Source organism: Silurus aristotelis (assembly GCF_946808225.1).
Source record: "Silurus aristotelis genome assembly, chromosome: 8".
Taxonomy (NCBI): Eukaryota; Metazoa; Chordata; class Actinopteri; order Siluriformes; family Siluridae; genus Silurus; species Silurus aristotelis.
This window is the reverse complement of record NC_139581.1, coordinates 27,533,241-27,543,107: the sequence shown is the minus strand read 5'-3', so window position 1 is coordinate 27,543,107 and position 9,867 is coordinate 27,533,241.

Genomic DNA, 9,867 nt, shown 5'->3' with positions numbered 1-9,867 from the left:
TGAGCACTGTGCATGTTTAAACTTAAGAACCAGGAAAATTGATCTGGACTGCAATTAATATAAACATTATAAACTGATATAAACGGATACAGTTGCCATGAACATTTTTGCATTCAAACACCTATCAGTGAACAGCTGATAACCTCAACAACGACACATCTATAATGGGTGCTGGGTTTGGTGTCACCCAGATGAGGATGGGTTCCCTTTTGTGTTCGGTTCCTCTCAACGTTTTTTTCTCATATCATCATTACTGAAGTAATAAATAAAGCATGCTAACAACGATGAGCACAAATATGTTGGTGTTTGGCTCTTATAGGGATGCTGGTGCTGTAGTCGAAACCTGCATTTATTAAGCCGTGACTCACTCTCAAGACTTGTCACGAAATAATTAGCACGTTATGTGCTGAAGCAGGCCTTGTGAACTGTGATGTACTCCCTTAAATGTGACTTTTGCATCTTTGTACTCATATATACACTTCAGGTTACTCTGCCTGAAGTAATTTCATTTACATTTCTTGTGCACAACTGGAGGTCATTCAAATTAATATCTCACATGATCAAAAAGGTTTAATATTTACTCCCCGAATCTCAGACACATTGATGTATTTTTTTTTATTATTTTTTTTATAAAAAGTAAATATTTATCATTCCTTATTTATTTTATCCTGGGCAGCGATGATGTAAACAACCATTTTTAGTAAAACTGTAGTCATGATTACAGCAGTGGTGGGCCGTGAATTTGGTATCCACCTCTTAATACCACCACTATCATGTCGCGATTATAGAAACCATCAATACTATACAAAAAAACGCAATATAACAACACGTGGCGTTACAGAGAGGAATTTAACACCAAACCTCTACACTACAACCGCAACTGTGCACCTACATCATCTGGAGTCATGTTATTTTGTCCTCTCCTTGAACTGCCACCTTAACGTGGTGGAGGGGTTTGAGTACTCGAATGACCCTAGGAGCTATGTTGTCCGGGGCTATATGCCCCTGGTAGGGTCTCCCAAGGCAAACAGGTCCTGGGCGACGGGTCAGACTAAGAGCGGTTCAAAACCCCTTATGAGAGATACTACATCAGGGACCGTGACGTCGCCCGGTATGGCGCAGCCGGGGCCCCACCCTGGAGCCAGGCCCGGGGTTGGGGCTCGTATGCGAGCGCCTGGTGGCCGGGCCTTCCCCCACAGGGTCCGGCCGGGCTCAGCCCGAAGGAGCGACGTGGGGCCGCCTTCCAGTGGGCTCACCACCTGCAGGAGGGACCGTAAGGGGCCGGTGCTAAGAGGATCGGGCAGCAGTCGAAGGTGGAGGCCTCGACAACCCGATCCCTGGACACGGAAGCTAGCTCTAGGGACGTGGAATGTCACCTCGCTGGCGGGGAAGGAGCCTGAGATTGTGCGTGAGGTTGAGAGGTTCCGACTAGAGATAGTCGGGATCACCTCTACGCACGGCCTGGGCTCTGGAACCACACTCCTCGAGAGAGGATGGACTCTTTACAACTCTGGAGCTGCCCATGGTGAAAGGCGTCGGGCTGGTGTGGGTTTGCTTATAGCCCCCCAGCTCAGCCGCCATGTGTTGGAGTTTACCCCGGTGAACGAGAGGGTCGTTTCCCTGCGCCTACGGGTCGGGGATAGGTCTCTCACTGTCGTGTGTGCCTACGGGCCAAACGGCAGTATAGAGTACCCGGCCTTCTTGGGGTCTCTGGGAGGGGTGCTGGACAGTGCTCCGACTGGGGACTCCGTCGTTCTACTAGGAGACTTCAATGCACACGTGGGCAGCGACAGTGACACCTGGAGGGGCGTGATTGGGAGGAACGGCCCCCCTGATCTGAACCCGAGCGGTGTTCAGTTATTGGACTTCTGTGCTAGTTACAGTTTGTCCATAACGAACACCATGTTCAAGCATAAGGGTGTCCATCAGTACACGTGGCACCAGGACACCCTAGGCCGCAGGTCGATGATCGACTTTGTGGTCGTTTCATCTGACCTGCGGCCGTATGTCTTGGACACTCGGGTAAAGAGAGGGGCGGAGCTGTCAACTGATCACCACCTGGTGGTGAGTTGGATCCGATGGCGGGGGAGGAAGCTGGACAGACTCGGCAGACCCAAGCGTACTGTGAGGGTCTGCTGGGAACGTTTGGCCGAGCCTCCTGTCAGAGAGATCTTCAACTCCCACCTCCGGCAGAGCTTTGACCAGATCCCGAGGGAGGCCGGAGATATTGAGTCCGAGTGGACCATGTTCTCCACCTCCATTGTCGAAGCGGCCGCTCGGAGCTGTGGCAGTAAGGTCTCCGGTGCCTGTCGAGGCGGCAATCCCCGAACCCGGTGGTGGAAACCGGAAGTAAGGGATGCCGTCAAGCTGAAGAAGGAGTCCTACCTGGCCTGGTTGGCTTGTGGGACTCCTGAGGCAGCTGACGGGTACCGGCAGGCCAAGCGAACTGCAGCCCGGGTGGTTATCGAGGCAAAAACTCGGGCCTGGGAGGAGCTCGGTGAGGCCATGGAGAAGGACTATCGGCTGGCCTCGAAGAGATTCTGGCAAACCGTCCGGCGCCTCAGGAGGGGAAAGCAGTGCCCCACCAATGCTGTTTACAGTAGAGGTGGGGAGCTGTTGACCTCAACTGGGGATGTCGTTGGACGGTGGAAGGAATACTTCGAGGATCTCCTCAATCCCGCCGTCACGTCTTCCATTGAGGAAGCAGAGGCTGAGGGCTCAGAGGCGGACTCGTCCATCACCCAAGCTGAAGTCACCGAGGTAGTAAAGAAACTCCTCGGTGGCAGGGCACCGGGGGTGGATGAGATCCGCCCTGAGTACCTCAAGTCTCTGGATGTTGTGGGGCTGTCTTGGCTGACACGCCTCTGCAGCATCGCGTGGCGGTCGGGGACAGTGCCTCTGGAATGGCAGACCGGGGTGGTGGTCCCTCTTTTTAAGAAGGGGGACCGGAGGGTGTGTTCCAACTATAGGGGGATCACACTTCTCAGCCTACCTGGGAAAGTCTATGCCAGGGTACTGGAGAGGAGAATACGGCCGATAGTAGAACCTCGGATTCAGGAGGAACAATGTGGTTTTCGTCCAGGCCGTGGAACACTGGACCAGCTCTATACCCTCTACAGGGTGCTGGAGGGTTCATGGGAGTTTGCCCAACCAGTCCACATGTGCTTTGTGGATTTGGAAAAGGCATTCGACTGTGTCCCTCGCGGCGGCCTGTGGAGGGTGCTCCGGGAGTATGGGGTCGGGGGCCCTTTACTAAGGGCTGTCCGGTCCCTGTATGACCGAAGCAGGAGCTTGGTTCGCATTGCCGGCAGTAAGTCAGACTTGTTCCCGGTGCATGTTGGACTCCGGCAGGGCTGCCCTTTGTCACCGGTTCTGTTCATAATTTTTATGGACAGAATTTCTAGGCGCAGCCAGGGGTCGGAGGGTGTCCGGTTTGGTGACGACACGATTTCGTCTTTGCTCTTTGCAGATGATGTTGTCGTGTTGGCTTCATCAGACCAGGACCTTCAGCATGCACTGGGACGGTTTGCAGCCGAGTGTGAAGCGGCTGGGATGAGAATCAGCACCTCCAAATCCGAGGCCATGGTCCTCAGTCGGAAAAGGGTGGCTTGCCCACTTCAGGTTGGTGGGGAGTTCCTGCCGCAAGTGGAGGAGTTTAAGTATCTTGGGGTTTTGTTCACGAGTGAGGGAAGGGTGGAACGGGAGATTGACAGACGGATCGGTGCAGCTTCTGCAGTAATGCGGTCGATGTACCGGTCTGTCGTGGTGAAGAAGGAGCTGAGCCGCAAGGCGAAACTTTCAATTTACCGGTCAATCTACGTTCCTACTCTCACCTATGGTCATGAGCTCTGGGTCATGACCGAAAGGACAAGATCCCGGATACAGGCGGCCGAAATGTGCTTCCTCCGCAGGGTGGCTGGGCGATCCCTTAGAGATAGGGTGAGAAGCTTAGTCACTCGGGAGGAGCTCGGAGTAGATCCGCTGCTCCTCCACATCGAGAGGGGTCAGCTGAGGTGGCTCGGGCATCTGTTCCGGATGCCTCCTGGACGCCTTCCTGGGAAGGTGTTCCGGGCGCGTCCCACTGGGAGGAGACCCCGGGGAAGACCTAGGACACGCTGGAGAGACTATGTCTCCCGGCTGGCCTGGGAACGCCTTGGTGTCCCCCCGGAAGAGCTGGAAGAAGTGTCTAGGGAGAGGGAAGTCTGGGCATCTTTGCTTAGACTGCTGCCCCCGCGACCCGGCATCGGATAAGCGGGAGAAGATGGATGGATGGATGGAACATGACAAAAACATCAAAAATCTTAATTAAAGCCAACCGACTCACCAGAGATACATGCTCATAATGTGCACCGCTCCTCAGCGGGCGTAAGCCAGTGGTACCGCTCGTATTCACTGGTCTGGAAGTGAACAAACCCTTTCCCAAGCTGAGACACACTAGCTAGCTTCAGGGTCGGCCGACCTCCTTTACGATGTCTAGCTTTTCTTCAACATTTATTTTGAAGTATGTCGGAGACCAAATCAATTTCTCTTCCTCCGTAGGCATAAAAAAGTCTAACACAGATGTGTTTTGCCAGTCGAACTTGTCTGTAACAGTATCCCTCTGACCAACCAATCAGAGGACGGAAAAATGCTGACTCTATTCTGGGCCGGCTAGCTAACAAACTTATTGATAAGATTCTCTATGGTAAAAAGGCTAGCGCTACTGATTCTGAAGGCTCTGGGCAGATTAGATTGACATGGCAGCACATAGAGGCTGAAATCTGAAACATCCACATACACGTGCTGGAAGAAGTTCAGCCAAGAGAAACGCTACGAAATGAAGAGAATAAACTGTTGGGAGTAAATTAATACAATTTCATGAAACAAATATTAGAATTTAGGTTATAAGTGTTGGTCAGTGCTTCGGCTAGCAGAGAAGGCCTTGAGGGCCCTGACGGCCCACCACTGGATTAAAGTGCTCCTGGATCAGAGAGGGTTAATGGCCTTGCTCAAGGTCCTAACAGTGGCAGCTTGGCAGTGCTTGGGCTTGAACCCTCAACCTTCCATTCAGGAACCCAGAGCCTTTACCACTGAGCCAATCAGGTTCCATCTAATTGATTTGGTCCAATTTGGTGAGCAATTGTATATGATTATTATTTATGATCAGCATTTGAGATGACTAAGTGTGAGGAACCTTTTTTCATACAAAGAACCTTTTGACCAATGAAGAGGACCCATGGATATAGAAGGTTCTTCACAGAACCATACACCTTAAAAACCAGGGATGGAATATATCCTGGATGGGACACTATTCTATTACAGGGCACCACACATGCTTGTGTTTACTGCAATGCAGTGTACATTATATTATTTCACTTGCTCACACAAAAGCAAAACAAACTTTCCATACACAATCCATATGGCGTCAGTGGTCCTGAGAATGTGTTAATGGGTTCCAGTGGGGCTACAACCTTAGTCATGGTGAATGGTTTTCGGTTGTGATAGGCTCAAAATGGCGTAGATGGGAGAAAAAAGGGTATGTAGCTACACCCCATTACCCTTAACAGAAGGTAGAGGTGGACCACAAAGATTCAGAGGTCTCTGAGGAGCTAATTTCACATATTCATTTGTAAAAACTACTGATCCCAAAGGTACACAAGGGTATTCACAGTAGAGTTATGCTTGCTGAGGTAGTTAGTCATACCAACATTGCTCATGTGTATTCCGACCTCAGCTATACAGTAACTACAGACTTAATCTGTATCCAGAAGTTCAGAGTTGCACATACAGGGTAAATGAAACTGTGTTTCTGTTAAAGATCTCAGCCTGAGTGAGGACTAAACCCAGGTCATCTATCAGGGTTGATGAGAAACATTCAAACCCAAATGCAAATGGAAAAATTGTTTGCAGTCCAGTCTGAGCTCCATGTCTTCATATATACACTATATGGACAAAAGGATTACCTTTTCTGAACATTTGTGGTTCCTCTCCGAACTTTCACCACAATGTTGGAGACACACAACTGAATAGGATGTTTTTGTATACAGTATTCAATTCATTCAATTTATTCATTCAATTAATTTTTATTTGTATTGCGCTTTTAACAATGAACATTGTCTCAAAGCAGCTTTACAAAGATAATGTGGTGATTAAAAGTAAATATGTTCTTTATAAGTGTAAGTTTGTCCCTGATGAGCAACTGTGGCAAGGAAAAACTCCCCGAGACGGCATGAGAAAGAAACCTTGAGAGGAACCAGACTCAAGAGGGAACCCATCCTCATCTGGGTTGCACCGAATGTCCATTTGAAGCAGATATACAATATTGCGGGGTCCAGTGATGATGATCAGAAGCGAACTGTAGTCCTGAGTCAGTGTAGCAGACTGTTGACATTAACTACAGTCCAAATCCATCCTCAAAGCGCCCGTTCTTACTCCGGAATTTCATGGAAACACCCAAGGCGTTGATGAGAAACCATCCCAAGCTGCACAGAGTGGCCTCCAGTCGATGTGAACACTATCCAGAGGCAGGCCTGGACGAAGTGAGAAGATCCACGGAGGGGAGAGGGGCACTGGAGCCTCAGGAGCATGTTCAACTCGACAGAGAGAGAGAGAGAGAGAGAGAGAGAGAGAGAGAGAGAGGTGACAGGAAGAGATGGATATGGATTATTAAGTGTCTTTATTGTTGTATTAAAGTTAATGTAACTGTGCAGTTTGGACTCCGGCAAGACTTTGGAATCCCTCAATACAGACATGAGGGATCTCTGGGATAAGAGACGACCCACCACACCACTGTCAACAAACCTGAGTGTCCATCTCCATTGTCCATGTGCACAAAGCCAGTTCAATGTTGATATGTTTTCCATGGGATGAAGTGAAATCTCTTGCGTGACCTGCTACATAGTTTTGACCTAAACCCTACTGAGCAACTTTGGGATGAATTGGAACGTTGACTGCACCCCAGAACTCCTCAACTCACCTATATCAGTACCTGACTTTAACACTCTTGTGGCTGAATGAGTACAAATCTCCACAAACACACTCCGAAGTCTAATGGAACATCTACTTAGAAGAATAAAAGGTATTCTAACAGCAAATGAGGATTGGCTCATATCATTTCGCCTCAATGCGGACTTCCTGTTTGTTGGGTCAGATGCAGATGCTGGGATGCATGTGCAATCTACTGAAGCAATGACTCTGCATTTACTATGCATGAGAAGGTTGTAAGTTCAAATCCAAGCATCACCAAAATGCCACTGCTAGGCCTTTAAGCAAGGTCCCTAACCCTCAACTGCATCTTCATCTATAATCTATAAGCATCTGAAGCTTTTTATTAAATAAAAATGATTCGAAAACAATTCTCTCTCTCCATCTTTAAAAACTTGAACACACAGAGGAGATACTTTTCTAATATGAGCACCAAACTTTCAATAATCACGATGGTGATCTACCCAGCGAAAAGGTTTGCATTTGTAGATTAATCCTCAAGACTGAGGTAAAAACAATAAACATGGTGTACAAAAGATGGCAGATCACAGCTAAAAAATATCAACACAGGAGAAGTTCGCTAACAAAAGATCGACGGCTTGATCCTAAAGCATTAATACTTTGTATCGAGATCTTGTCTCGAGATTCTTACAGTAAAATATTGATCCTACCTGGGACTTTTTTCAAGTGAGTTTTATAATAATTTCATGTGAATAGGAACTATTCCTTCTTCAACTGTGCTTCATTATACAAACAAGTATCTTGAGATCACAGCATCAACTGGACCTTCTGAGAGAATTTTCTCAGAGAAAGTAGAAGGGATTTGTCTCAGAGTTTGTCAGAAAAGATCAGGCTAAGGGAGGAAACGTTTCAACACGAAAAAAACTATAAAAGAGAAGACACATCATGTTTGAATGTGGTTTGTGTGACGGATTCTCTATTTTCTTTCATGAATAATTATTCAAATAAATGCAACAAAAGAGACAGCCAGTAAATTGTAGACCATTTAATATTAATAATGATGGGTTTGAAGATCTAATTGTATAACCCATCCCATATATTATGCCTTACATCCAGCCTGCATGTTTCACTTACAGATTTTTATGTACATAAATATTCTTACCAGGAGTAAGAGAAAAAAAAAGGAAAGGTGAAAAATTTCTCCATCTAGTGACCAAAATAAAGAAATGCAAGTTGAACTTATTAGAATCAAGTCAGAATAGAACAAGCCAAAGCATAATAGAAGACAACAGACACTTTTCCTCATTTATTATAATGTAATCTGTTTAGCCCTATCACGATGCCAATTACCTTTACAGTTTTCAAATAATTTATTATTCTAATGTCTTCCATTATCATTTAATCTATTTCGTTCTGACACCATATGCCAGGGTTTTTTTTTTTTCAGGTCAAGGACCCCCTAGGCGATAGAGACATGAGGCAGGGACCCCGTGATACAAAATGTGTCAAACACAGCCAATGATATTAATAAAAAGCAATCACATTATGCTAGTTATATTGTGTTAAGACAATTAGATCGATGTTGTTGTTGTACATGCATCATTGTCTGTATATGTTCATATATTTTTAAATCTTTCAGAAAGATTTATGCATCATAACAAACATATATTTTGCAATTAAAAATCGAATAGAATAGATGTGCAGTTTCAAACATTTTCTTTTTACTAGCAAGTGGATTATTATATATTTACATGAACATCAGCTTTAACTTTAATAGATCTTTAATGTAATAATTATAAAACCTTTTAAATTCAATATTTTATCTTTAATGTTTTTACCTGTGTTTATTTTTACATTTTTAAACAACAACAACAAAAAAAAAGATTTGTGATTTAACCTTAACTAGCGGTCCTCCTGCAGTACCGCCGCGGTCCCCCTAGAGGTCGCGGAAACCCGGTTAAAGGCCCATGTGATGTGCTGTTTTTCTTATCAGATGTCTAATTATAATCTCTTAGCTATTCTGATCTTATATCATGTATAAGACATACACTATATAAACAAAAGTGTTGGGACACCTGACTTTTTCAGTCATATGTGACTTTTTTCCAAAACTGTAACCACAAAGTTGGAGGCACACAGATGTCTTTCACTTGAAATAGGAGACCCAAACTTGGTCCAGCATAAAAATGCTTTTATTGCAACAACATTTATGGCATTTGGGCAGACACCCTTATCTAGAGAGACGTAAAGCTAAGTAGTTGAGGGGTTAACTTTAACCTCTGAACTCAACCCTACTGAACACCTTTAGGATATATTGCAACAAAAACCCATGTGACTGAATAAAAACAAACTCCAAAACTGTTATTCCCACACAACAGTGGAACATCTCTCCAGAATAGTGATGGTTATTATAACAGCAGATGAGGAATATATGTAAAACGAGATGTTCAAACAGGAAATACAAATCTTATGGTCAGGTGTTTACATATCGAGTATGTTGTCCACAAAGTCTTTATTAGTCTTGTAATTCAAAATGAGTTTTTTCAGAGCTTTTTGTTGAAAGTGACATAAGGTCAGACTTGTGCAACTGTTTCCAAATAGAGTGCACTGGGAAAGCAACACATGGCAGAATATTTGTGTAACCTTTGTGGAACTGATATGTGTATCAGACAATGTCAGGTCATTTGCTTGGTTTAAATCATGTTTTCATCAGTTTGACCATTTCTAGCTGTATACCCAAACACAGTTTCATTTTCAAATGTGTTTTATTTGTTCAGTTGCAAACTTTTTACAATTTGACTACAGTGTAGTCCATTTATCCACACACACTTCCAAATGTTTGCTCTTTTTGCTCTCTTGCCAAAACTTTGATAATGTGAAAAGAATGCAAAAAAAAAGAAACGTGTACTGTAGATAAGGAGCTTAATATAAGAAGAGGCGTAG